The sequence below is a fragment of the Miniopterus schreibersii genome (genome assembly GCF_964146895.1).
Source record: "Miniopterus schreibersii genome assembly, chromosome: 15".
Lineage (NCBI taxonomy): Eukaryota > Metazoa > Chordata > Mammalia > Chiroptera > Miniopteridae > Miniopterus > Miniopterus schreibersii.
The window spans coordinates 13,321,725-13,349,566 of NC_138115.1; the positions used below are offsets into that span (position 1 = coordinate 13,321,725).

Below are 27,842 nucleotides of genomic sequence, written 5' to 3' on the forward strand. Positions count from 1 at the left end.
AAAAACAAACAAAAAGCACTATCCCTTCCCAAAAGAAAACAAAATGAGCATTTCTTAGGGGTCAGGCCAGAGTATAGGTAATTTTTCAGGTTTTCCATTTGGTTCTAAGGTGCAGCCAGGGTTCAGAACCACTGCTGGCAACCAGACCTCACATGAATTTGATCACCAAAATTGTCACCCAAGAGGCCACCTTTCTTCAACTGCAAATGGGTCTGAAGCAGACCCCAAGAGAGGTGAATAAGAAAAGAGAAAGGAAGCAAGTGTACCCAGGACCTCGGCTGCGCCCTCGGCTTCTGCGTCAAGCCTCCTTTCTCACAGAAACGGTGGGCCACTTTTCTCAAAGGAAAGAAAACACATTCTAAGAAAAAGGTGCTGGTGTCATCCCTTGGGATAAATATGCTGCAATGGTGAGCAGAAGGCTGGAAGGGTCCTCCTGAGAGCTGTTTCAATTTTTCTTTTTTAAAGTATATCCATTAATAATGAAATCTCACACAGAGGGGAAGGTGCTGCAGAGATGGGGGGGCAAGCCAGTCATTCATTGGAGAGGCCTTGCCCTTGGTTCTTGGGGCCACCCATGGCACACCCATTTTACAGAGGGGTCAGAGAGATGAATGGTCAGGCATATTCAAAAGCTCAGTCGATATCAGCCACCCACAGAGTAACAACTCATGTATCCAAGCATCTTGGCTGCATTATTTCACAAGCCATAGGCACAAACATTATCCTATTTTACAGATGCCAAAACAGAGGCTTGAGCTACAAAACCCAGCCCAGGATCAGAACCCCCAGGCCTGGAACCCATCTTTTTCCAGAATGTTTTATGGTAGATTTCAAATAAATTTAAATGGCTCTAGTTACCACACTCAACACTTGACTTAAGTCAGGTCCCCCTTCTGGTCTGACAGCCCACTTGTGTGCATCAAATTACCCTTTAAAAATAAAAAAAATTTAAAAGCTCCCTCTATTTCTTCCAACTCACAAGGTAAAGAGGGTTTTGCGCGTGTCTAAATCCAGAGGACTCTCACGCCCTCTGCACAACGGGCCCTCCTGCAGCAGAGGATGAGATGAGAGACAGCGAGGGCCCAGCTGGTACCAAGTACGCATTTTCTAGAACCACTCTGAGCAGCCTAATGAAAAATTTGCACATGAGCCTCCCTTCCTCCCCAATTTAAGGGCCCCACTCAGAGCTGCAAAACAGTCCTGACACCCCCATTGCAGCTCCTGGAGTGTTTGTGGAGAGCAGGCCAATTTTTCCAGGGCACTGGGCCAGCAGAGTAACCACACGCCGCATTAGAAGCTTCTGGTTGTTCATCAGGCGCAGAAGCCTGGCTGGGGGCTCATGCAGGCGGGAGGCTCCATCAGGCTTCCTGTTGTAATAAATTCCTCCACACCCCACCTGTGAAACTCCATTTCCATTTATTACCAAAACCGGAGCCTTGGCTTTCTAGCTTTTTCCTGACGCCTGGGAGCTGGCTTTTCCAGCTGATGACATCACTGACAGGCTTCTGACAATGGCTCCGGAGAGGTTTAACCTCTCACTAATACCTAGCAAGAGCACATTCCACGTGGGTGAGGTCAGGTTTAGCTAATTACTAAGCTGGCCCCGACCCCAGCACCCAAAGCTGAAGCAGGATGAGATGCCACTAGTTCTCCTAGGACACTCCCGAGGCTGCAAATACCACCCACAGCAAACATGAAAGCCTGGGCATCTCTGAGCAAGCAAATGGGACCTGGGGTTGCCAGATTTTGCAAATAAAATACAGACCATCCAGTTAAATATGAAGTTACATAAACAATGAATGTTTAGTGTAAATATGTCACCTTCAACGACTTGTAAATGGGAGAACTGCCTGCCATATTTGGAATATACTTATACTGAAGAGTTCAATTTGAATTTCAGGTAAACAGTGAATAGATTTTTAGTATAAGTATGTTCAAATGGCAAGCACCACCTGAACCAAGAGATAGCACTCAGCATCACTAATGGCTGGACAAATTGACATGACATACTTCCTGATGTGCTGCAGTTGGAGGCACTCCTGACCTTTGGAGGTGAACTTGCCAAAAATGTTTAGCTTGAATTTAATCATGAAGAAACAGATAAATCTAGAATATGGGACATTCTACACCATAGTTGCAGATGGGCAGCACTGGCATTCCCTGGAAGCCTGTTAGAAATGCATTCTCAGGCCCCATTAACAAATGGAGACTCTAGGGAAGGTTACATGGGAGTGTCTATACTATTCTTTCATACTATCTGTAGGACTGAAAGTTTCCAGTGAATTTGGGAAGGGGAAAAAAATACATTATTGCTAAAATTAAATTTTTTAAATAAGCCAAGCATTAGAAAAATGAATGTAAGAAAAAAGTTTACTACAACTCTGGCTCTCGAGCATTTGTGTTAATTAGCATGTATTCATTTTCTTGGCAATACAAGAAAGAACACACTTTCTTCCAGAAACCAACTTTTCTCTCAGGCGTCAAAACATTTAAGAAAAGTAGCAACTGCTTAGGTACAGGGAGGCTGAGAAAGTCTCCCATCTCATCTTCACATGTAGGGACTGACTTTCCAGGAAAAAGCTTACCAGGCAAAGGAAAACTCAATCTGAAAACTTCCCAGCTTTATTTTCAAATTCAAGCCCTATACATTCCATCATTGGGCCAAAAAAAGGAATGAAGTAAGGATCCAACATGGGGAACCTTAAAAACATTCTGCGAAGTGAAAGAAGTCAGTCGCAACAGGCCACATGTTGTCTGATTCCACGACATGAAGGTCCAGAAGCAGCAAATCCATAGAGACAGAAGGAAACTGGCAGTTGCCAGGGTGTGGGGGAGGGGAGAATGGGGAGCGACTGCTAATGAGTTCAACAGCGTTTCTTCGAGAGAATTAAAATGTTCTAAAATTATATAGTGGTGATAGTTGCACAACTCTGTGAACATACTAAAAAGTGTAGTTTAAAGGGGTGAATTTTACAGTGTGTGAACTATATCTCAGTAAAGCTGTTTTTTAGAAAATTCCATACATTCCTCCAGGCTACCAGGCCTGTTTTATTCTTCCCAGCAGAAGGCAGTTACAGGCAGGACTAAAACAACCCGTCTCCAAGGCCTGGGACCCAGGAGGCCTAGGTTCCAGTCCAGCCACCGTTACTGCAGGTGTGACCTTGAGCATATCCTGTCCCTCTCTCAGCTTTTATTTTCCAGACTGTAAACTCAGGGCTAGACCAGGATACACTTCTTTTTTTTTTTTAATATATCTTTATTGATTTCAGAGAGAGGGAAGGAGAGGGGGAGAGAGAGATAGAAACATTAATGATGAGCGAGTCATTGATCAGCTGTCTCCTGCACGCCCCCAACTGGGGATCGAGCCCACAACCCGGTCATATGCCCTGACCGGGAATCGAACCCCAATCACCTGGATGCTCAACAGCTGAGCCATGCCCGGCCAGCTGGACCAGGATGCATTTCCATTTTCTCCAAGACGTTCTATGAGAACCAACTGTAAGTCTTTTACCACTATTGTAAGCAGCACAGTTAATGAACTTCCCTTAACTTACTGATAAAACTTCATTTGGTTCATCCAAGATCAAGTTTCAGGTTTACACAATATTGTTCCTTCCTTTAGTGATCTTGGGGTTTGATAACATGACATTTCTACTCATACTCAGCATTTTGACTCAGCTCAAAAGACATAAAAAAGACTGTGGGAAAGGTCATTTTTAACAATGAGCAAGGATTTTTAGAGACGTTTTCCCCAGCACACTTTCGGGATTTCCTTTGGGCAAGCAATATTATGATCCCCCCAATTTCAACCCCAAATGTTCATGCTGGAGGAAAGGCCAGCCAATGACCTATGAACCTAGTGTAGAGTTTTCACACCTAGCAAAGCTCAGGATGGCAAAGGGACACAGCCCTTCACCCGACCTCATCTCTACAAACTTATTTCTCATCTTTTGGGCAGCAGGAGCCAGACACTGCGGCCACAGTGGACAAAACTCTCTGCAGAGCCAAAGGCAACATGCTGGAAATAATCAGTGCTGATTAGCGTTTGGGGAAATCCTTGGCCTAAGCGCACTCTTTGATTCAGTTTTTCCAGTTGCAGCCATCCCGAGTTATGCTGACTTGGGCCTGGAAGGAGGAAATTCCCATTCATGGCTCTTGGACGGTGCCATCTCTTCTGCAGGAAGGGAGCAGAAGAGAGCTCAAGAGGTCCCAAGGTGCTAATCCGGGCCTCGCTTCCAAGCAGGAAGCAGGCGACCACGTAGCTGGGCTGGAACGTTACCCAACATTTTCCTAGCGTGGGAGAGAGGCCCTAGGTACTATTTATTATCAACAGAAGGCTTCTCAACCAGATAAGGAGAAGCACCCATTTGTCCCTTCTGGGTCATCAACCTACATCACTTCTCCAAGAACAAGCTGCACCCCCCAAATTTGTCTTAAAGGGCCCGGCCTCAGCCTCCATAGCTGACTGGATTGGGGTGGAACCTCCAATGGGAACTGAATCACTTTCTCCCTTGAGGTCCCGGCATATGGCTGGACTGAGTGAACTATAAACAGCCAGGGGCCATGGGGCAGCTGTGTTGTGTGCGGTGCTAGGCAGGCCCATCTACAGGGAGAGGGGAACAAGACAGATGCCAGGGAAACAGGAACCAGAGGCTTTCTGATTCCTGGTCCCAAGTCTTCCTGAGCCCCTGTAGGACTGTGAACCCATGGTAAGGATCATTGGTTGGGTTCTTTGTAGGAATCACTGGTTGTTTCTGATGCCCAACCAGTACCATGGGGAAGGGGTGCTGAGACAGGCTCCCCTAAGCACAGTGGTTGGTTCGGAGCTAGGTACATGATTCAAGGGGGCCTAATCAGCGAACCCTGGACCTTGCACGCAAGCAACTGGAAAGATTTTTGCTCTTGCCACTCTCGCTTGGTCTCTCTCTTCTGCCTGAACCTGCACCTGGGAGGCCTAAAGGGCCAGAGAGGCACGAGCCATTCTGTCACCATGTGGAGCCCAAAAGGGCACAGTAGAGATGAAAAGAAAGATCAAACCCTGATGACCCACTTGAGTCTCGGGACCCAGCCACACTTGGGGGTGGCTCTACTATGGGACTTCTCAGTTACTGGGCCAGTGTCCTTTCTTTTGTTTTTAAGTAGTTTCAAATGAGTTTCTACCACTTGCCATTAAAAAAAATCTAGATAAAACCATCCTAACAAAAAACAAATTTTTCATTTAAGTTAGATAAAGTGAGTTCCTCTGACTTTTACTCAAAAGCATGGTGCCTAATAAATCACCAAAATTACCTAACATTACAAACAAAAGTCTGTGAAGTTTCCCAATTCCTACCCAGTCCCATCAGGAGAATTGAAGAGAAGTCTTACGACCTTGGTCAACAGCAGGACATGGTCCTATCCATGGCCTCCTGAGATTAATTTCCTCACATCATCAGGCTGCTGCCATAAACATTCCCTGCACAGAATTGCCAACTGGGTGAGAATCTGAGGACTGCTTTGTGGCCTGGGATGAAAGGGGGTACATCTATAGACCCTGAAGCTCCTAAAATGTGAACAACCAACAACAAAAACTAATCAAACAGAGCTAAGGCGAGTCTGAGGTTTACCCAGTATGAATGGGGAGGCCAAGTTTACTACAGCTGGTTTCCAGGCCAATTTGGAAAACCAGACTGGTATGAATCAGGAATTGTTCGGAATTCTAGAAGACTTGTTCAACCTAGGCTGCAGAAAACCCACACAAACCAAACACAGGCAGCCTTGCCAAGAATACAAAATTGGCCTGCACCTAAGACAGTCCCTTGAAGGGCAAGGGGAAGAATGGGGTCAATTGGGAAACAAGAAATGAAATGGTTTGCCAAACTGGCCACAAAAAGAATCTGAAGAATGCTAAAATCTCTAACCTCTCTAATGAGTCTCAGAACTCTCTAAAAAGCAAGCAATGAGGACACTCAGGGTAATCCAGCTGTGATGAGCCCCTTAAGGGAACTGCTTGACAACTAAGTTGTATGGCTGGACCACCCAGCCAGCCACAGTCAAGACAGACTGCAGGCTCTTAAGGGGAGTCCACAAAGACAAGTCAAACAAGAATTTGTGAGGTAGGTTTGAAAAGCACAGCCCAGATGACCTGCACAACCACACACCTGCTTGAATCTCAGCTTGCTACATCAAGGGTCTGCAGATCCAAGGCTGTAGTTAAAGCTGTTTAGCTCAAGGCACATAACCAACACAGGTATGTCCGTTTTCCAGCAGTTAACTGCCTAAGATACCAAAGCAAAGAGAGTGGATAAGTTACCTATTATTTGGAACCTAAGAAATGACGAGGTTGGATCAGAGCTCATGGGCTTGCCCCACTGGTGGTGTGAGTTTGTGGGGGAGGGTTGTTCAAGAAAAGCTAGGAGCCCTCCCAGCCTGGCCACAACCCCGCAGAGACCTGCGGCCCTAGCCTCACAACTGTCCTTTGGCTCCGAGACTAACCTAGCAGCCCAGGGGCACTCCGCTGCCTAAGATAGATGCCCACACCTGACAACTCATCTTTGGAGATCCCTGCTCACGTGTCTTCTTGTTTTATAAATGAGAATAACCCTATGGCTTTTCTTCACTGCATTGTAAGTAAAATGATTCTGAATCAAGTTCAATTCTTCTGTCACCACAAAGAGCTCTGGTCTCCAGAATTCCTCCAGATCGGTGTTAGCTAGGCTCAGCCACTTGCTTACTAGCTGGGTGATCTTACATGGAGCCATGATTTTCTCATCTGTAAAATGGGGATTAACACCATTCCTCAGACCTTGTGTGAGGATTAACTGAGATGAGGCATAAAAAGCTGCCTGGTTCATGCTAATCACTATGGTTAGCACTCAAATAATAGTCTAATTAAGTTTCTACAACAATCAAACTTAAAAAAAAAGTATGTGTTAATTTTGTGATCTAAAATAAATAAATAAAGATTTAGGGAAAGATTTAAAGAGAAAAAACATCAGATATAGTCAGTTCTCATATATGAATGGGATGGAGGGTGGAATATATTTTTAAAAAACCATGGCCTTGCCGGGCTGGCACGGCTAAGTGGTTGAGTGCCGACCCAGGAACCAAGAGGTCATGGCTCGATTCCAGGTCAGGGCACAGGCCCCAGTTGTGGGCTTGATCTCTGGTAGGGGGGTGCAGGAGGCAGCCAATCAATGTTCCACTCTCACATTGCTGTTTCTCTTCCTCTCCCTTCCTCTCTTCTAAAAATCAATTAAAAAATCTTAAAAATGAACAAATAAATAAATAAACCACATCCTCAGATCTAACCACCCCATCCCCCAAAAAAGTCAGGTCTGGCAGGCATAGGCTAGGAGGCTGTCCACCCACCTTAACAAGAAGGGCACTGGCTCCATGAGAGTGGGATGTAAACAGCCACCAGGTTGCTGGCCAGAAGCCAGTTTCATGGGGTAGAATGTAACTGTTTAGTCACACTCCCCTGCAGTTTCAGTGACAGTACTGTTTGCTTTTGCTTCCTGGGGTAGGCTGTACTATCAATTCAACAAACACTAATCCTGCAGGAGAGCTGAAGAGGTCAGATGCTTCAGCACAGTACAGGGGATTTGCTGCCCCAGCACCCCAAGGATCTAGCTTGCTTCTGCATATTTCCTCACAACATGAGATTTCACCTCCTTGCTGGGAGCAGGTACTGGTGTTAAACAACTGAGGCCAAACCCTGAAACTCTCCACCAACCAAAAAAGGAAGGGTTCCATTCTGGTACAAAAAACAGAGTAGGCAATAAAGTTACTGACATCCTTCTAAGAGCAAATCAGAACATTACTGAATCCTTTGCGAAGAAAAGAACCCCCAATAAGTTCCCATTTTCAAAGCCCAAGAAGGCTAGTTCTGTTCAGTCTAGTCACTGTGGTTTTTGTCACTCAGCAACTTGAACTGCAGTAGAACTGAAGTCTGGTAGGAAATGCCCTAACTAGGAAAACAAGGGGTGGGAACCTAGTTTCACCCCATTCAGTCTACTCCCAGATCATCTGATAACCTCTGGGCATCAGTTTTCCCATCTGTGAAATAGGATGTCTGCAACATCGGGCCTTCCCCTAGATGGCAAAGAACAAAGACCTAAGAGACCATTTTTTATGAGAATTTGCTCAAGGGCAGAATCACTTTCTATACAGTGTTTTCACCTATCAAATCCTAATCCAGCAAAGCAAAGAAATGAGTCCTTCCTACCAGTCACAGGCAGTGAACCAACCAAAGTCACACGTGTCTGATTTTCCATTCCATGAGTTCTGCTCATCCTCATTAAATTCTTACTTTCAGCAATAAACAAAGGCATTTACATGGGCTGCTGGTATTACAGTATCAAACTGTTCAACAACATCTACAGAGATGTGTTTCTTTCAGGTGCTGGGTTCCTGCTAAGGGCACAGCCTTTCCCAAGAAGGGGCAGGACAGATAAAGCAGCTGACTGAGGTTATAACTGCTGGAATCGGGTGGTTCACAGAACATCAGATTCTGATTCTCTGCAGGCATCGAGCTCAGAGTCTTCAACAATAGTCTAAAGAATTTATTACCACTGTTGTTTTCACTGATTTTATTTTTATCGTTACCTCTTCTCTTTTTTTTTTAAGATTTTTTATTGATTTTTAGAGAGAGGAAAGGAGAGAGAGAAACATCGATTGGCTGCCTCCTGTACGCCCCCCAGTGGGGCTTGATCCAGCAATCGGGCAATGTGCCCTGACCCGGAGTCAAACAGGCGACCTCTGGGTGCATGGGACAATGCTCGGCCAACTGAGCCACACCAGCCAGGGTGGTTACCTATTCTTTATGACAAGTGATAGTAGTTTTCTATTGACGATCCTGTTCTATAATTTCCTTTTGAAATAAAGAAATATAAAATGAGTAGATGTAAAGAAAAAATATTCCGAAAATAATACTGGCACTTTCAGTAGGCAGAAATCATGATAGTGACATAAGAAAGCCAAAGGGGCTTAGAGGCTGCTCTAAGAGGCCTATGGTCGGAACAGTATCATGGCCACTGTATGAGCATTATAATTTGTGTGTCCAGTGTTGTGAGAACACAAGAGAAGAAATGACTAATTCTATATGGGGGCTCTGAAGAGGGCTTCTACATGGGAAGAGGCATGTAAATTGGCTCCTGAACTCCAGGAAAACGGAGCGGTCAAGCAGAGGGAGATCAAGGCCAGAGCACGGGGTGTGAGGGAGAGAAGCACCATCCGCACTAAGGGGTTCAGTGCGGCTGATGTGAACCCTGAAGCCAGCACCAGCAGCCCGCTGGACGTAACGCGCTTTGCAGGCTCTTTGCAGGGTAAAAATCAAACCGTTATAAATAACAGTTTCATCAAGACCCTAAGTGCTTTCATCTCAAGAACCAAACAGCTGCCTGGAGCACCATGCTCAGTGGGAAAGAACATCACAACTACCACGTCAGCTCTCTGCTATCTCTGATTCTGGATCAAGGCTCAAAGTTTACAGATGAGGAAACTGAGGCCCCAAAACAGCGCTGATGAAGAGCAGAGTCCGAATAAGAACCGGGTGTGCCTTCTCCATATTTTTCTCATTCGTTGCTCCAGGATCCCCTGGCATCTGAGCCAGGAGCATTTAAGGCCACAGATTCATTATTTTAAAAAGCACATTTGCTCTAAGTCCTGAGTCAATTAATTAAGAGGCTTAAATTTATGGATCCGAAACAATTAAGCTCTGTGCAACAAAGGCCCTGGTGACATCACCAGTGAGCAAAGGATGGTCTCATCTAAAAGTACCTTGCTATAGAAAGTTAATCCCAATAAAAATCTTTCCCACGTTGTTACCCCAAGCCAGGTTGTTGTGCTAGGCCAGATGTCACAGGTGATCAGCTGATCTGTGAATAGTGTGGCCTCCTCTAGCTGGGACTGTGAGGAGGAGCCACTGATTATCCAACAGGGAATTCTCGAAGCTTCCACTTTTGTCCTAACACAATCTTCCAATCTGGAATAACACTAAAACGACTGAGGCTGCTGGTTTGTCAGAAGTCCAAGCCCCATAACCATGATCTTTTTTTAGTTTTTAATTGAGGAGAGTCACTGTGGCTGAGCTACATTTTCCTTTCCTTCAACACGGATCCTGGAAGGCAATCAAACCCCGTTTCTCACACATTCATTCTTCCTTCCAACTCTTTTCTTGTCATAAAAAGGGGGGATGGGGTGCCTGTTGTTTTCATGAAACTGCCATTTTGCACCCTCTTTAGATGGAAATCCAACAAGTCTGCAAGACTACGGATCACGTATTAAGTTATCTGGTATTTTAAAAGGCATGTATGCCACTTAAGTTTGAAGTCAGATTTTATTTTATATCTTAGTCTAACTAACACCTTTTAATTATATAGACAGCTTAAATAAGACCTCAAGCATGCTACAATTTACATGTGTTTTTCTCCTCTTTGATCTGCCTGTGAGGTGAAGAGGTAATCTTGCTTCAAGGACGGGACAGAGGTGATTACCCTAAGTCACAGGCCATATAATACCACAGCCAGTGACACCAGTTTCGTAAAATAAAGGGGGTCTCTAAAGAGCAAGCAGCAACCTAGTGCAGCCTAATCCAGTGCGAAGAGCCTCCCTGAGGTCCATCTTCTCATTCTTTCAGTGTCCCAGATTTGGGGGCTGGGGGGAGGTAGGACATGTGACATAGGTTAAGCCAATCCCAACAAACACCCTGGGCAGTGACAGACCGAGGAGAGGGCCAGTGACTCAGCCTGGTTCCATCGCAGTGAGCCTCAGGGCTTTCCAGAGACTGCTGGGACCAGAATCTGTTTACAATGAAAATGAAAACCTTTGTGGTGGTGAACAGAGAAATTAAAAAGTAACTAAAACCACAGCTGCTTTTACCAACCAGGTTAAAAAAGACTGTCTTCTAAGAAAAAAGCACTTCTTGTGGCAAGGATGTACAAGAACTGGAACTCTCATACACTGTTGGTGGAAATGGAAAATGGAAAAATTGGAAAACAGCTTGGCAATTTCTTAAGAAGTTAAACATACGCCTACCATATGATCTAACCATTCACTCAGGAAAAAAGGAAATATATGTCCATACATAGACTTGTACCAGCAATGTTCATAATGGCTTTATTTGGAAACCCAAATGTCATCAAGAGAGGAATGTTTAAACAAATTACGGTAAACCCATACAATGAAATACTTCTCAACACGAAATAGGAATGAAATGTTGATATGTGCAATAAGAAGGGTGACTCTCGGAATAATTATGCTGAGTAAAAGGAGACAAAGAACATATACGGTATGATTCCATTTACATAAAAGTCTAAAAAATACAAACTGACCTATAGTGACATGAAGCAGATCAGTGATTGTTTGGGGAAGGGAGTGGGCAGGGAAGGATGAGAGGGAGAAATTACAGAGGCACAAAGAAACTTTTGGGGCTGGATAGATATGTTCACTATCTTGGTTATGGTAATTACTTCCCCATATTTGCATGTGAATGTATGTATGTATGTGTCTGTGTGTATGTATAAGACAAAACCTATCAAACTGTACAGTTTTTTTAAGTCATTCTGACGGTCAGAGACTCAACTTCTTTCAGAGTAAAATGGGGGAAACATGGCACATGACTGATGTTTAGAACTTAAAATTTTGCCCTCAGGTCAGTGGACACAATCACATCTATCCTTTTAAAAAAAAATTATATATGCATATATATTTGCATATGTTACAAAATGATCCCCACAATAAGTGTTGTTAACATATTTTTTTCTCATCATAACTTTCAAGATGCAATACAGCACTCTCTTAGCAACTTTCGAATATGCATTACAGCCCAGCTGGCGTGGCTCAGCGGTTGAGCACTGACCCAGGATCCAGGAGATCTCGGTTCGATTCCCGGTCAGGCCACATGCCCGGGTTGAGGGCTCCAACCCCAGTGTGGGGCGTGCAGGAGGCAGCGGATAGATGACTCTCATCATTGATGTTTCTCTCTCTCTCCCTCTCCCTTCCTCTCTCTGAAGTCAATAAAGATATATATAACAAAAAAATACGCACTACAGTATTAGTAACTGTCACCACCACGCTGTATGTCACACCCCGGTGACTTATTTTGTAACTGGAAGTTTGTGCCTTTAGATCCTCTTAACCCATTTAGCCCACCCTCCACCTCCTGCCTCTGGCAACTGCCAATCACATTCATCCATCGATGAGCCCTTAGGCTGTTTCCAGTCCTGGTTATTGTAAATAATGCTGCAATGAACATGAGGATGCAGACAAGTATTTTGAGTTAGTTTTGTTTGGATAAATACCCAAAAGTGGAACTTCTGGGTCATATGGTAGCTCTACTTTTATTTTTTTCTGTTTTCCATAATGGCTGCACCAATTTACATTCCCACCAACAGTTCACAAGGTTTCCTCTTCTTTACATCCTCAACAACACTTATTTTGCTTTTCAATAACAGACATTGTAATAGTTGTGAAGTGACATCTCATTGTGCTTTTGATTTGCCCCCCTCTGATGATTAGTGATGTCAAGTATGTTTCCAAGTACCTGTTGGCCATCTGTGTGTCTTCTTTAGAAAAAATGTCTACTTAGATCCACTGCCCATTTTTTAACTGGATTGTTTGGGTTTTTTTGCTATTGAGTTGTAAAAGTTCTTTATATATTTTGGATATTAACATCTTATCAGACATATGGCTTGCAAATATCTCCCCCCATTTGGTAAGTGGCCTTTTCATTTTTTCATGGTTTTCTTTGCTGTACGGAAAGTTTTTAGTTTGATGTCGTTCCACTTGTTTATTTTTACTTTTATTGCCTTCAAACTGTACACTTTTAATGTGTCATTTGTTGCATGTCAATTATTCCTCAATCAAGTAGTTTTAAACCAAAAAAACCCCTAAACACTTCTGAGCTTATATGTTCAGGTGCCTGGGACACCAAAACCACAGTCCCCTACACAGGGACCACCAAAGCACAACAAGGACAGGCTTGGTTTGGGCCATAATGCGAAGGTGTTCTTAAGACTGCAGCTCTCTCATAACACTCATTCCTCTGTTGAAACATCCCTGACTACACTTTTACTACTTTTAAAGACAATGCTGTATTTCAGCAGTCTCTTGCAATATTTCCTTGAGAAATAACTCTTTCACTTAGACAGAACGCAGTTGACTGGAAGCTCCGGGAGGCAAATGTTTAAAGCTCTTTGGCTTTGAGAAACTCAAGCCTGCCATGTTCACAAGCTACCCAATGGGAGGGGCCCTACATTCTAAGGTCATTAGCTCAGGAGTTTCAACATATACTTGGGGAGTGGGAGGGAGAAATCCTGCTAAGTGTGAGTGTCTTTTGTCTTAATATCATCCTGACATCTTGAGGATGATCTGTTTTCTTTCTCATAAGCTGAGCCCAAGCTTGTCTTTAAAACAAACAATAATAAAAGTAGGGTAGTTTTTTTCCTTCCCTTGGTTAAGCTCAGTAATGCATTGTACCAGCATGAAATTTTTAGATATACTTTTTATAAGGGAAATATTTCCAACAAACACACACAAAAGGGGGGGGCAGAAAAAATAATATAACCACCAAGCAACTGAAGAACTTTATAGAACAATATCACAGTGTATGTATCTTCCTGCAATTTGCTCTTCTGTTCAACGTTGTTTGTAAACTGATCCAGGGTGATACACTTGGAGATGCTACTGGTACTGCGTCCATCCCCTTGGCCCACGTCGGATTTCAGCCACAGTTACAGCGGGCAGTTCTGTGCCAGCTCAGATCACTTCCCAGGACAACCTACCCACCCAAGCACAAGCCTTTTCTTTTCCTTTTTGCCCCAGCAGAGCTGACATGCGTGGGCACCCAGCCTGGAAGTTGGAAAGAATTAATGCCTCCATAGTTGGGAAACAGGAGCTGGTGGGCATCCAGCTTCCTGTCCTTCTCCAGGTGGACAATTCCAGAGGCATTCTGCATCTCTCTCAGAAGGTACCGACAGAACTGAGCTCCTGCTGCCCACAGCAGCACAACCTTAATAATTCACCCTAATACTGGTGTCTCCTCCTTCCCGGTCTCATCGCTGTCTTTCTGTTCTACTTCCTGGGCTCACCTCCCCCCAAAAGGCACTTCCACTTGGGTGCAGGTCCTCATGGCCAGACCACTCTCAGGAGAACCCAAACTAAGCAGAGTTCTAATGTATTCATTTTTATTGCTCGGAATTCCCTTCTTATTGACAGAATTTTTAAAGGATATGCCCTTTTTATGATGGAGTGATGTAAGAAACTAAGTTTTTAAGTGATATTTGGCAATAGAGAAATTACCATTAAATGATAGAATATAAAATTACGTAGTCTATGATACGGGCCTAGAAAAATGAAAGGTAATATTAACAATTCCTTTTCATCTCTGGACAGTGAAACTATAAGCAAATTTTCCTCTTTTACCATTTTTATGCAATTATCCCATTTCAACACAAAAACATGTACAGTTGACCTTTGAACAAGGCGGCGGTTAGGGGTACTGAATCCCAATATATAACTTCGCATATAACTTTTAACTTCCCTGAAACTTAAGTTGTCCTTTGGTATCCACAGGGGACTTGTTCCAGGACCCCCAGAGGATACCAAAATCCACAATGCTCAAGTTCCCTTTATAAAACGGCGTAGACCAACGCGTACAGTTGACCCTCCACATCCATAGACTCCCAATCAAGACAGAGAACAGTACATGTGGTTACTGATAAAAATTGTGTGTAAGTAGACCTGTGCAGTTCAAACCTGTGTTGTTCAAGGGTTAATTGTATTACTGCTAACTAGGAAAAAAAATAACTGACATCAGTAGTATTCCTACAATATATTAGCACAGAGGAGGTCATGTGGAAGGACAGGGTAGGCGTACCACAGGGCTCCAGGAACAAGTAGAGGGTGTGGGCATGGCCGCTGGGTATGAAACAGAGGGGTTTGGGGGAGGTAAAGAGATGGAGGAAGCAGCTTCGGAATAAGACACACACCTTCCTCATCACACTCCTCCTGATCCCCAAGGACATCTATCCCTTTTCTGATACCACCCCCTACAACAGGCCCACCCAGCATTCTTCCTTGAAGAGTCCCAGAAGAGCCTGGATCCACCTTCCCAACAGGACCTGGGGGCCTCCAGTGAAGTGACTGCACCCCTAGTTTAGAAAAGGCCACACTGGGCTGAGGGTAATCCATCCCCCTTGCCAGGTACTGGTTCAAAAATGCCATCTGATCCAATCTGGGCCGGTGAGACATAAGGAAGGGTCTGTTGCTAGCTTCTGGGAAAGTTGTTCTTGGCCTGTAAGGAATTCCAAAGAACACTCTCAACCTTGCAGGAACTCTCTGCTATGGGAAACCACAAGGGAATCTGCCTTAGGACTAATGAAACCAAGAGAGCAGAGACCCGAAGAACCTGGGTCCTTGGTGACAAAACTGATCCTAGAAACCCAAAACCCACTCCCTGCGCTTGCTGACATGAGCCAATCAATTTCCCTGTAGGTGAGCCAGTTTGGGGCCCCATTTGTTGCAGCTGAAAAGATTCTGATTACCACCACCACCACCCCGCCCTACCAAAGCTCCCTCCTCTTGCTGTCCATCCTGACCATACACAGTTTCTTTGGGAGTCATAGCACCACTTGTCCCATATCCCATATTTCTTCTGAATGCCTGGATAACAATCAGCATAATCAAACCAAACCACAAATCTGACATCCTTCAACTTCACTACCAACCTGGAGTAGTAAAAACCTGACTCTTCAATCAGAAAGTGTGGGATTACCTGTTAGTACTTCTTGAATACTTCTCATGTGGCAAGTACTTCATAAAGGTTAGCTCATTAAATCTTCACGCCCACTCCTTCAGGTAGAGACTATGATTATCAACAATTTACAGGAGAGCACTGAGGCTCCAGAGAAATCATGTAACTCAATCCTCGGTCACACAGTAAATCCCAGATTCAAAGCCAGAGCTGCCTGATTCCCAAGTCCTCACTCTTTTTTCTTTTTTTAATCCTTACCTAAGGATATTTTTCTCATTGCTTTTCAGAGAAAGTAGAAAGCAGAGACAGAGAGAAATATCGATGTGAGAGAGACAATGTGTTGCCCCCTGCATGTGCCCCAACTGGGGCGGAAGATAGAGCCTGCAACCAAGGTTAGAATCGAACCCAGGACCCTTTCAGCCTGTGGGCGGACACTCTAACCCCTGAGCCAAACTGGCCAGGGCCCAAGTCCTCACTCTTAACCACAACCTCCCTCCTCCCAGAAACCCAAGGGAAGCAGGTGGTGCCCTCAGCTAGCAGATGGACAGAAAATTCAGACACACCCTCATACCCCACTACCTCAAAGAATACCATTCATTCCTGGAGACTAGCCTGAGGCATTTCAGAGGTCCAATCTTGGGGCATATCTTGTTTTGCTAATCAGAGAAAAAAATTAGTGTTGGAAAGAGTCTATCAGGGCCCTAGCTGGCATGCTCAGTGGTTAGAGCATCGGCCCACACACCACAAAGGGTTGTGGGTTCAACTCCCGGTCAAGGGCATATGCTTGGGTTGCAGGTTTGATCCCTACCCCCAGCTGGGGCCTTCTGGGAGGCAACCAATTGGTGTATCTCTCTCACTCTCACATCAATGTTTCTCTCTCTCCTCCTCCCCTTCTCTCTTCCACTCTAAAAAAAAAAAAAATCCTCAGGTGAAGATTAACAAAAACAGCAAAAAAAGAGTCTATCGGGCAATTTTGTTTTACCTTCTCTATTTATAATTGACATGGACTCCAAGAGAGCTCAAAACTCAAATCAGGCTTTAAGGAAATAAGGTTGGTTACCAATACATAAAAGGTTAAGATGGGTCATTATCTTAGCACCATAAGAACAACAACGGGAAAGAAAAAAAAAAGATACAATTTTAATATACTTAGTTTTCTAGAATCATCCTGGATTGAAATAAGTTTATTGTTCATTTAAAAAACTCAAATATAAAAAAAAAATTAAAAAATCACTTTCTAAATAATCCCTACACACATGAGAGAACTTAGTTCTATGGTTTTCTTACTGAAACTTCTGGGACCTGCCCTGCTCTTCACCTCCATTCAATCTGCTCCTAGGACTCCCATTAGACCATGAGCTCCCAGAGGTCAGTGACCCAGGTCAGTGACCAAGTCCCAACCCCCTCTATCCTGCTCGTTGCTGCCACAGCTCCTGGCACAGCTGCTGGCACTGGGTAAAGGCTCCACAAGTACTCCTAGACAAAGCACCTAAGCGTTACTACTCTGAGCAATCGGGACCCTCCACATGGTCCCTTTGCATCAGAGAGAGAACACTATTCCCTCTCCAAGTCTTTCTCAATCCTTCTGAGTAGGTCCAGGAGAAAGACTGAGTGTGGTGCTAGGTTACTCTGAACACCTCTCTCTCTCTCTAATTTTTCTTTTATTTTTGCTTCCCCCTTCCTTTTTATTGAATTTATTGGGGTGACAGTGGTTAATAAAATTATATAGTCTCAGGTGTACAACTCTATAATACATCTGTACGCTGTATTTTGTGTTCACCACCCCAAGTCAAATCTCTTCCATCACCATTTATCCCCCCGCCTTTCCCTCTGGCTAATTTTCCTTTTTAACCAAAAGAGTAAGCTTCTCACTGAGAACAAGCAACAGCACTAGCTGGGATTTATAACACTATTTGTGGTTTATTTATGGTTACCTTCGATTTACCTAGTGACACCGCTTTTCCATTATGACAGTGACAGAGTCTCCTTTTCAAATACATGTTTTAAAAGTGAGTCAACTGGCTCTGGCCAATGTGGTTCAGTTAGTTGGAGCGTAGTGCTGTACACCGAAAGGTTGCCAGTTTGATCTCGGTCTGGAGAGCGTACAGGAGGCAATCAATGTTTCTCTCTCTCTCTCACTCACTCTCTCTCCCCAATCCTTTTTCTAAAATCAATAATAAATAAATAAATGGGAGTCAACTGCAGGAAGAAAATGAAATAGGGACAGCCATGGGACTGTGGCAAAATAATGATAGTGGTTGCTTTACGAATGACTAAAGTTTGGGAAACACAGACCTAGGCCAGTTGTCTCATTTAACAGATGGGAAACAGGCTGAGAAGGGGAGGTAGGGCCTCTCCAAGGTGCCAGTGATGGCAGAAGCAGGCCCAGGACTACAGTCCAGTGTCTGGGGACTGTCCTCTGCCTGGGACCTGGCATCTTGCCAAATCCAGCTTGCTCTGGGTGGGTCACAGGACCAGAAACGGGCCTCTGGATGCAGAGCGGCTAACACCTGCTGATCATATTGATAACACCTACCTGATGGTCAACTTTCATAGCTAGCAAAACAAATGCTATTGTGCAAGTGTGTAAATTTTCACCTTGTCATATGGAAACAGCACCCAGGCTGACTAATTTCCCGTCGTTGAACATGAATATCTGCATTAGTCACTCACTCAAGTAAAACCCTCACAGACTGTACCTTTGGGACCCATGCTGTATATTCCCTAGCCCCACGAGAGACGACCTGAAAGTGACACTCCCCTAGAAAGCTGCGGTATGCAAAATGTGGCCAGCCAAGGGCAGAACAGGCAGCTTGCCCTCAAGAGGCCACTGAGGGAACAGGCAGTTACACAAGACACACAGACCCCCTTGGGCCAGCAGGGCTCAGACTAGCGTACCTCGAAAAGAACTGAGGCTAATGCATCCCCCCAAATTCCCACATCCCTCCCAGTCTCAGGAGTCAGAGATGATCAGCCTCCTCCCGTTCCACAGGCCCAGCAACCTGGATGCTGCTTATTCAGGGCGTGACCCCAGGAGTCCAGTTTCCAAGCACTACTGTAAAAATATTATCACCAGCTCTGTGACAGGAGGTTGGACAGTGCTGGGTTTAAGACCACACCCAGGGCAACAAAAATCCTGGCAGGTTGGACAGGCAGCCCCACCAGGATGATCCCAAATGTCAAGGGGCCAGGACTAGAAGGGAAAGGGAGTGGTGCCCTGGGCCACGCAGGAACAAGCCAGTCTCTGGGACTGTGTCAGGGGAACGGTGGGAGCAGCTGGTCTGCTCCCCTTTGTTCCAGATTGAAAGGACACGAGGCGATCTGCACAGCCTCGCCTATAGCCCGGCTGCTCCCTCTTCAGCTTCTTTGATTAAGCCCTGGAAAGGGTAAGGGAGGTGCGGGGCGTCACAGTAATAATGCAGATGCTATCACTCACTGAGCACGGCCTAGGACCAGGCGTGGTGCTAAGGGCTTTAGATGCACGTTCTCTGTATACCTTAGAACTCAGTAAGGCAGAGCATTTTATTATCACATTTTGCGTATGGAAAACGGGATCCTAGAGGTCAAACAGCTGGCTGGGGTCAGCCAGCTCTCAAGGGGCAGAGCCCGGACCTATGAGCAAGCACATCACCTGGAAGGCGGCACAGCCACTTTCACGAGAGCAAAACCAGGAAAGAAATGGAAGTGAAGGATATTCTAAGAGACAGAAAGAAAGGATTAAAGAAAGGAGGGGCAAGGGAGCTAGATTAAAAACACAGATCCATTAGTCAAACAGGACAAGAGGGAAAGTGAGGGAAGGCATCAAGAGTAGTTAGCACCTGTTTCCTATCCTTAAAGGAAGCATGGCCAGAAGACCAGGAAACGCCCCTGGCCTGTGGTTCCTACCTGACAGCTTCTCAAAAACCCACATCACTTCTTCTAAAACAGCCCATTAGCTATGAGGTATCTTTGACCAATTTCTGGGTGTACTCCACCCACCTCTTCCCTTCCCAGATAATTAGGTCACTTCTTCCTCCAGTCTGAAGGGCCACCACAGGCCCAGGAATTAGGAGGAGGGCTGAGGAAGGAAGGCGGCAATCACATTCATGGGGCACTTACTGTCTCCTAACGGCTGGCCCAGTGGTTTACAGGGAATGTAAAATTTAATCTTCAGTGACACCAAGAGCGGGTACTATTATAGACTGGGACACTCAACCTCAGAGAGATCAAACAACTTGCTCCAAGTCTCCCAGCAGTAAGCAGCAGGATCTAACTGACCTGTAGTCTTAAGCACACTCAGGAAGTGGCTCAATCTGAATCCAGAAGTGGTTTCCATTCCATCTCGTTTGCCTCAAACAAGGTCAAGGCAAGGTGATTCCATGGGCCTGGTGTCCTGAGGCTGCTGAGAAAATGATGTTTCCAAAAAACAAATACCACGACAACTTAAGGCTGTACATAATTTTCAGACTTCTAAAAACTCCCACGTAGGCAAGGGTCAACCAAGCCGCCCAACTACATTATGTTAGGGGCATATTTGAGACATATTTAAATTGCTAATGGAGCTGAGAAACTAAAAGGTAAATTAATTTCTCTGCTGGGCTAACCATCAGACAAAGTCACAATAGTTACCAAACATAATAGCAATTATTAAGAGACACTGGCAGTCCCAAAAAAATTGGTTCTGAAAACTTTTAAGTCAGAAAATGGCTGGAATGCTCCCACTCCATGGTTCACCAAAACATATTTCTAGACCAAAGGAGACTTGCAAACCATAATGAGCATCAACCAAGACCTTCAATTTTCATGTTGGCTACAGCTCAGTAATAACTCGAGGATGAATCTTGTGACAGCCATTAGTATGACCAAAATGCTATCACAGAACATTTCCAATCCACAGTCTTTTTCCTGAGAAAATGCATCTCCTTCCGCCCAATCTGATCAAAAGGCAGCTATATGCAAAACTTCCTAAAGCAGAAAGAGATCTGTGAAGATTCTCCACCCATGATGTGTTTTCAGTTTGTATTTCTTTATGTTCTTGCAATTATTTTTACAAGGAACTACAAATGCAACTTTTTATTGTCAAAAAAACCCCCAAAACTCATAAGAAGTGAATTTAGAAGACATGCAGAACTGATGGCTTTCCTTTGGGGATTAAAACCTCAGACAAGGGTGTGAGGAACAGTCTGCACACACTCGCTCGCTGATCTGGGCGTGTTTCGGTTTCCTGGTCTGTATGAGGAAGATTAAAGCAATAACTACATCTCAGGGTTGCAATGAGGTTTCACTTAGTTATTATTGAAAAGCATTTACCACAAGGCCTGGGGCTGGTGGGTGCTCAATATATAGTCACTATTATTAACAAATCTATTACTATGATTATAGTGAGCCTCAGTGGCTTCCTTTTATATTCATTTTCTGAGCCTCACATGGCAACTTGGAAAAGGCCTTGATCTCTAACAGGTGAGGCAAATCACAGATGTTCAGAGAAGGATTATGAAGTACCGAGTTCTTTAAATTCCGCATCACTGTTCCAAAAACCAGGCGTTTTACTGGGTCCCCCGACCCAGCTGTTCAATACACTTAGTTCCCATTTCACTATAGACTGCAAAGTGCCACTGTTTTGCATTTTCTGAAAGCAAATATATTACAAACAAATCAATGGTCCAGACTTATTATTCAACCCACCTATGCTAGAGGCTGTTTATTTATTTAATAAATTACTTATTATAGTCCTACTATATGCCAGGCTCAGAGACACAGAGGTGAACAGGAGTTACAGGACCTGCCCCTGGAGCAGTCATGATCCAGGGGGAGAGCAAGACAGACAAGTTAGGAGACCGAGGCATCTCAGTGAGCTATGGCATTGGGGGAGGGGGGCCGGAGGGGGCAGCTGGGGTGTCCAGGACAGGGCCTCATGCCTTCCAACCTCAGGTATGACTCCCCATGGATCTCAAACAACAGTGCCAAGGGGAAAAACAGAAACAGTAGAGGCAATTATGGTCAGAGACACAGGTCCTGCAGGAAATGTAACCTGACACCTGGATCATTTCCTGTAAAGGACTCCACCAGAGAGGCATTCCCCAGGGGCCAGCCAGGGCCTCCTTTAGTGGAGATAAGGAATGTGACAAGCCACTGCCCAGGTGCTTGCAGGCCAAGATCCACCAGGGCTCCTCCTCTCAGAACTCTATCTGGGTTCTGCCCCTGGGTGGCTGGAAGCTCCACTGAGGGGGCCCCGTCCTGCCAGCAGGACATCCATGATCTTCTAACCTCTGCCCCTTCTGACAGCAATCTTGGAAACAGAACCTTGAAGTCACAAAGGCCTTTTGGGGTGTGGGCCCAAGGCCTCCTCAGCACCTGAGGTCCCCTGGGGCGGGGGGGGGGGGGGACGACAGGGTCTGCCCCTAACCTCTGACCTGCTTTACCCCACCAAGGGAACAATCACTTTGTTCCTGAGCAAGGAACACCAGGCCCAATCGAGCTCCCACAGGCTGCAGAATACCAAATAATTCTTGTTTCCTTTGAATATCTGGTAAGTCACTTCCGGGAGATACGGAAAAGCAGAGTGATTCGCACAAGTAGCGCAGGACCAGCATAAAAACCTGATTGCTCTCCTGGGGGAGCAAGGGAGATGAAGGAATCTGATCTTGGCCAGGGAGAATCCTTTCATACCCCAGCCTCCCTGGGAGGCCCCCTTGCCTGGGTCACAAGCAGTGTGTGGCCGACGGTAACACCATTCCAATCTGTCAGAAGGAAAGCTGGCTGCTGCTTACCTTTTTTAATCTTAAAATCTGAATTTATGGGCCGCAGCTAATTTACATAGTCCCTGCCACAAATCCCCACCCATTTCCCTATAGCTCAAAAGCCAAAATTCCGCACTGTGTTCCAAATAACTCCAACCTCTTTGCTTGCCTTTATATCTGAACGGAAATTCCAAAAAAGTTGTCTGGCGTGGCAAAAGCTGACCAGCCTTATGAAAATACCCAGAAAGGTGACCCATTTAGTCAAAAGAGCTTTCAGATCTCCATGAGAAAAGGAATTCATGCCAGCATAAAGGGCCTTCAGAGAGGGAGAACAGGAGTGCTGTGTTAACGCCCAGACCTTTCAACAAGCCAGCCCTGCGATTTCTGGGGAGCTGAGCCCTGAGCAGGCCGGCCGGCCAGCCAGACCAGCTTGCTCTCTCAGGAGGACTCTGCAGGAGAAGCCCTTGGGGACACAAGTTCAGCTCTGGAGCACACAGCTTGGTTCTGTGGAGCGCAGCACGGGGCCTGCCCACAAGGCTCCGTGAGAACGCGCAGGGAGCGGCTCCCTGCCTTGCAGTGGAAGCGGGCGCTGCTTTGCCAGGGCTGGTAGACTGACGAAGGCCAAGTGCCAGCCAGGAAAGAAAGGTTCTGCTCACTAGCAACCACCACCCAACACTCGCTTCTCCAGTTCATGTTGAAAGGTAGCGAAGGGAAGGATGTGGGGTGAGGTCACTTCTTTCTCTTTTGATTTTTATTTATTGATTGACTTAGAAAGAGAGGAAGGGGAAGAGAGAGAGAGAGAATCATCAATTTGCTGTTCCACTTATTTACACATTCACTGATTGAGCCTTGCATGTGCCCTGACCAGGGATGAACCCAAAACCGTGGTGTACCAAGATGATGCTCTAACCAAATGAGCTACCTGGCTAGGGCAGATGAGATAGGACACTTCTGACAGAGCTCAGCTGTGCCAGTGGCAGCTGTCACCAAGGATGTCCCCACATAGCTGCATCGCAGCAAACCCCTCCATGTCCCCCAAGTGGTATGCCGTGAGCCACACAGGGCTGCAGCCAGAAGGAACTCCAGGGACACCTCCTCCTCACCTCCAGCTTCCAGGCCTCACAAAGAAAACCCCGCCTGGCTCCTCAAACCAGGCTTCAGCTGGTGCCACTGCCCCTAGGAAGCAAACGCAGGCAAGGAGAGAACCAGAGAGACATCTCCAGAACTGGGGAGAAGGCCCCATTACAGCTCTAAGGGGCCAGAAAAGGTAAGGCAAATGGGCCAAAAAAAGTTCTGTTTTATGGTAGGAAATTTCACATTACTCTGACTCAAATGAGTCAAGTTTTGAGCAAAATAAAAATGAACAGAACTAAAGCAGTATAAAGTCTCTCACTGAAATATATCTATTTTACTTTACAAGCGTGGAATCCAACTTTGACATTAAAACATACTTTACAGCTTGATGCAGGCAAGCATCGTGTCTGGCATATGAAGTGAGGCAGATTCAAGCCTCAGTATTTTCATCTGTAAAATGGAAAGAGATATAAAGCCACTCACTTTATATCTCACTTAAGCAGGGTTCATAATGAGGATTAGAATGAATAAAGGTAAGGCACTCAGGACAATGCTTGGCGGGCAGCAGGGATGGGAAAATGCTGGATATTATGTTAGAGGTGGGTGTGCACTCCTGGACATTAGGAACACAAATGGCATCGTCAGTGGGGTTCAATACCAAGAACAGCCAAGAAATATGCAGGAGGAAGACAGTGTCCTCCTTGCCAAGCTGTCTACCTGAGCCAGGTTTTGATGGGGGAAGGGAAGAAGTCAGACGCTCGGTCAAAATAGTTCAGTCTTATGGCCATTCTTGACTAAGTGGAAAACCAAACTGCTTCTTTGCTTAGAGTTAGTACAAGCAAATCTTGACCAAGGACAGTCTACTGCACAGGGACTGGTCAAAAGGGGATCAGGGAAGGCGAACATTCTTTGGTAAATTTTGTAGCCACACAGTGAGCATTAGTAAAAATTTCATCACGTTGTTTTCATAACTGAAAAGTTTGCAGAAAAGATGACAACCATTTATAACTTATAACTGAATACATTTAAGGCAACTGCTGTAAGGCCCTTAGAGGAAAGGAAGCAACTTCATATAAAGCTCAGTATTTTTCTGGGGGGAAAAAAAATCATGATACTAAGTGGGCATGATTTAAATACCCAGTAGTTCCATCCTTTATAAAATGTAGACCTACTCTCACCTACTGTTTTATCACTTTAGTCATAAAGTGAACCATTTGGTTTTCTAATCATCTTTCCCAAGAAACTCTCTCCCTAAACATGCACTCAATTTCCCAAGAAAAGTGAGCTAGGCACCTTAAAAATACAAGGCCACTTCCCAAGCCCCAGGAGAAGAAAGTGCTATTGTGTATTATACAATAAGCTGGGCCAATTTGGTTGTTATTGAGCATGTTTAATGAATAACGATGTTTACGACAGTGATGTAAGAAGGCTTCTAGGGATCGAGGCAATTTTAATCGTTAGGAGAGGAGACAGAGCGCATTTAGATTGAAATGGCTCGGTCCACTGGATTTATTTATTTGGTTCAACTTACTGTTGGAGGAAAGGATTATAATTATAGATCTTTTAACTGAAGGTCACTAAAGATGAAAACTAAATGAAGAATAGCAATATGAGGGCGGGGAGAAAAAGGAAATGTAGAAACACGGGCCCTGGGGCGTCCAAATAAGGTACCTACACTCCAAGGACACACAAGATAATCCGTTAGAGCAGAGGAAAAACCAGATCTTACATCTGGATTTGTCATCTACAAAGAAACTAAGCTTTACTGATATTTAATATATAGACTGACAATGGTATAGGTATATAGCTTACAAAAATGCACAATCAAGGAAGAGGCACATTCAGAAATTTTTACCGGAAGAAATGACTGAAGCAACAGTTGATTCATTTCAGCAGGTTCCCCTCCCCTCCCCCAGGCTCGCTCAAGGAAGATGCTCTGATGGCAGCCTTCACAGCCTCAGGAGGCCCTTGTGAGTCAGCCCCTGCCTATGTCTCCACCACCCCTCACCTCCACCTGGCACACTCTTCTACTCCTGTGCTCACCTGGCTAACTGTTCACCTGCCTAATTCTAGTCAGGCTTAAGGCCTTAGCTTAACTCGCCCTTCCTCCAAGAAGCCCTCCAGACCACCCCGCACTCCAGCCTGAGGGAAGGCACTCACTACTCACAGCTTGGTCTGCAGAAGCAGCAACTAGAAGCTGGTTGGAAGAGCAGAGCTCAGCCTTGACCCCTGACCTGGTGAATCAGACCTCCCTTTTCCACAAAGTCTCCAGGTGATCTGTGCGTGCCTAGGTTTGAGGACACTCCCTGGTTCCGTGTCTCTCCTCCACGCTGAGCAGTGTAACACAAGCAGTGTGTGACACAAGTCACAGAATAATGACTCATTATTCCTGTGGCCCTAGCAGTCTGTCTTTCACACATTTGTAGAATGAGGAAAGGAAGGATCTTGAGGGGCATCTTCATCAAAGGTTCTAAGCTGAAAGGAAGGGACCAGCTAACACCAGATGACAGCGTGGTGGTAGGACTGGCCAGAGAATAGATGGAAGATAAGACAAAGTCCCGGACTTGGGTTCAAAAGCACAATAATATTACTGATAATGCCAGCATCATGCTGTAACTTAACCTAACCAGATATAATGCTCTCACCAGCTCTAAGATACAAACTATTACGCTCCTCCATCTTACAGATGGGGAAACAGGCTCAGAAAGGTTAAGGCAGTGGACCAGAGTTGCACAGCTATTAGGGGGCAGAGAAGGGATTAGAATCCTGGCAGTCCAGCTTCAGGCCCATACCCTGAATTCAGCTGTGTCTAGTATAGCCTAATATGTGCTGACCTCAAGGCCATTTGTAGAGAAAGCAGGATGGTGTGGTACCTCTGACCACGAAGCCACTGCAGCCAGGGCCCAAAGGTTCAGAGCCTGAGCATCCGCTGCCCAAAGAGCAAGGAGCCATCCTTGACTAAGGAGTGACACTCACCTCACAGCACAGAACCAGGACCCTGGGCAGGGAGGGGGGAGTGCTGCGAGACATAATTTGGCTCCAAATCAAAGCCCTCCTTCAGCACAGACTCTCCAAGAATGAAGGCGGCTGCTGACTGGCACGCTGGCTCCACCGGCGCTGAAGGAGCTCCGCAGAGGCCCAACTGCCATCTGGAAGTGATTTGGCCCAGAGATTCCTGAGCGGGGTGGGAGGTTGGAATGACCAGCCACCCGGAGCTCCCATCCAGCTCTGAGAAACAAAGCTGGTGTGAATGGGCCCAGAAGCAGCCATAACATAGCAAGGGATCATCCCCTTCCAAGGAGGGGGCACCCTCTGGGCAGTCTATAACCTCGTGAGAGCAAACAGAATTAGCACTAGCCAACCAAGCTAGTCTCCCGGGTGCAGCACAGATTTTAAATGCCCTTTCAGTGTGAACACCCTCCTGTGTGACTTTTGAGAGTATTCTTGGACAGCACCTGATTTATTTAACAAACACTCAAACAGCACTTACCATGTGCCACAAAATGTTTGGAGCACTTTTTTCAATGTTAATGTGTTTATTTTTTATCAGAGATAGGTACTGTGCCCATTTTAGTGAAAAGAAAACCAAGGCACATAAGTGTCTTAATAGCTATTTAGTAGCAAGTGGGATTTGAATAAAGAATCATCGCTCTTAACAAGAGCTACCGGGAACACTACTGTGTTACTCTGTGGCAAATGCCCCCAAACTTGTTAATTCTGACAAAGCGTGTTATTGTGCTACTTTTTACTTACTTTTCAAGCACACTCTGGGTCTGAACCATATTACCTAAAAGACACAGTGGCATTTGCTAGGTAGTTCAGAAAAGAGAATTTAGGAACAGCTGTACGTTATTTTGGTGGGAGTGGGACAAAAGGAAAGGAAATGGGCTAAGTGGCACGGTGACCCCACCACCCTGGAAACACTGCCCAGTGACCCAAGGTCTTGGGAACACACACCCCGCCTGCTCTGGGGTGCTGGCCTGGCACATGCACTTTAAGTAAACATCAGGGTCAGACTGAATCCTCCAAAAAGGAAAAAAAATTCCTTTTTTTCTGAAGGATCAAACCAAAACACACCACCCAAACTTCTAGGCAGCCTTAATTGTCACTCCTGGGCTGCAGACCCCTTTTTTCTCCAAGTTGGCTGGGCTGCCCAATGTCAGGAAGGTTTCTGGAAAAAACAAGTAAATAAAACTGCCAGCTCTGGCAGACGACTACAATTAAATGTGCTGAGGCCTCACTATGAACTGCCCAGGACATAACAAGAAACTGAAGAAAATCTTTAACTTTTGGATGGAGCCTAGGATGGGCCCACC

At 45.3% G+C, this 27,842-nt stretch overlaps 1 protein-coding gene across 2 annotated transcripts in view; it reads right to left on the bottom strand.

The window, feature by feature from the left end:
- The window catches only part of FLNB (filamin B), a 128,917-nt gene that overhangs the window by 97,387 nt on the left and 3,688 nt on the right, over positions 1-27,842 (bottom strand). The gene's annotated exons all lie outside the window — the stretch shown is intronic.